Raw genomic sequence first — 1,803 nt, 5'->3', positions numbered from 1 at the left:
CCGTCCCGCTCGCATTCCCCGCATGGCCGGCGTTGCGCGGGGTGACGGCTGCGGGCGGCCGGCGGAGCCCGAGGGAGCGGCGCGCTGAAGCCACCCCAGCCCCGGCTCGGGCAACTTTTACTCCTCACTCCCCGCGGCTCTCCCTCTGCCCAGAGAAAGCCGAGAAGGGCGACGGGGTCGGGCGCTACCGCCGGCACGTGCTGCGGCCCCGACGGGCGCCCCCCGCCCCGTCCCGTCCGCCGCGTTTGCAGCAGCGCTCGCCCGCCGCTGCGGTGAAGGCCCGCGTTTGACGGGCTGTTCTGTCCTCTGTCTAGCGAAATGCCCAGCATGTGGCTCGGCAGCACCAGAAAGGGATGGGGGAGATAGGATACAGCTTTGGCCCAGTTAAGAGTTTTGACCGTGTAGGTTGAACTGTGAGCTGAGCTTTTCATTACCTAGGGAAACACAAATGTGTGCAGATTTTAAAAATATTTCTTCTGGATGGGAAGTAGCACGATTTTAAGTAGACACTGTGACCTACATGTGAAGGCAGGCACAGTGCTGTGGAACCTGGCCTATGGCGTGACCAGCCCATCTTTTAGCACACTCGATAATTGTGATCTGTGCTATTTCCAAATCAGTGTGTAAGACCCTAACTTGAGACAGGAGAGTTCAGAATAATCTGCCTTAATCATCATCACTGATCAAATCAATGGTGTTAGTCAAAATATATTGGGAAATACTTTAATTATCTTACATGGTCTCAGTTGATGCTTAAAAATGTTTGATGTTGCATTTTTCAAACAAGGAATTCCAGATCAGTTCATGGGTTTCTCAAGGTAGATCGTTATGGAGTGTGTTAATCAGATTATTGCTGTAAGAGTGGTATCACATCTGTCAGGTTCTTCCTGTCACCTTCTCTGGCTGCTTCAGTGCCAGCTTTTGACATTTGTGCAACTCTACAGTGAGCCAGTACAGCTCCTGAAACATTGAAAGCTTACATTAGGGAAAATGTTTAATGTTCACAGTTTCTGCTGGTTGGTGATCTGAAGTGCCTTACCAGCTGCACAGGAAAGCACCAGACTTGATGCAAGGGACAGGGTGAAACTGGGAGCAAAAAATCAACTCACCATTTCACAAGACTTAATGCTCACTAAAGAAACTGTCTGTTCACTTTCCCAGGAAGGGGGTGAACTTTAATTTTCCTTTACTGATATATTATGAGAAAGGGTATGTTTTTCTCAGTTCAAGTAATTCTGTTGCATGAGTAGCAAGCCAAATGCCATAGCCCTACCACTTGCTGGGTAACAGAGGCACTGATTTAAAAGTTTAAAACATGGGTTATGTATTACTATTACTTTAACATAGCATTAACCAGTATTGCCATCCACAAGCCAGTCCTGAAATGGTGTGAATTGTAATCCTAAAGTGGTAGTGTGTCACATTGGAATTACCCAATCTAATGCCTCACCTATACTGCAACAGCGGGACACTAATCCAGCAGGACCTAATGAATGGGAGTACAATGGTAGGATGGAGGGTGGGAAGATTGATTCTAAGAGAAAAAGTAAGTTTAATTTCACTTGTCTGATATATGAGACTCCTCCTCTTGAGCAGGAGATGATTTTTCAGTCTCAAGTTATAACTGATGCTATCAGCTAATCAGTGAATTACCATCTTTGGTATGGTTGAATTCAGAATTTTCTGATAGAATTTAATCAAGAAACAAATTTAGGAGTGCTGAACTGTAAGTGCATTTAAATTTAGCTTATTTTGTTTTCATGTCTTACTGAATGCTACCTTTTTAAGATTCATATTGAAAAC

The sequence above is a fragment of the Molothrus ater genome, chromosome 2 (genome assembly GCF_012460135.2).
Source record: "Molothrus ater isolate BHLD 08-10-18 breed brown headed cowbird chromosome 2, BPBGC_Mater_1.1, whole genome shotgun sequence".
Taxonomy (NCBI): domain Eukaryota; kingdom Metazoa; phylum Chordata; class Aves; order Passeriformes; family Icteridae; genus Molothrus; species Molothrus ater.
The sequence above is the reverse complement of the archived record's forward strand: the minus strand, read 5'-3'. Positions refer to the sequence as shown.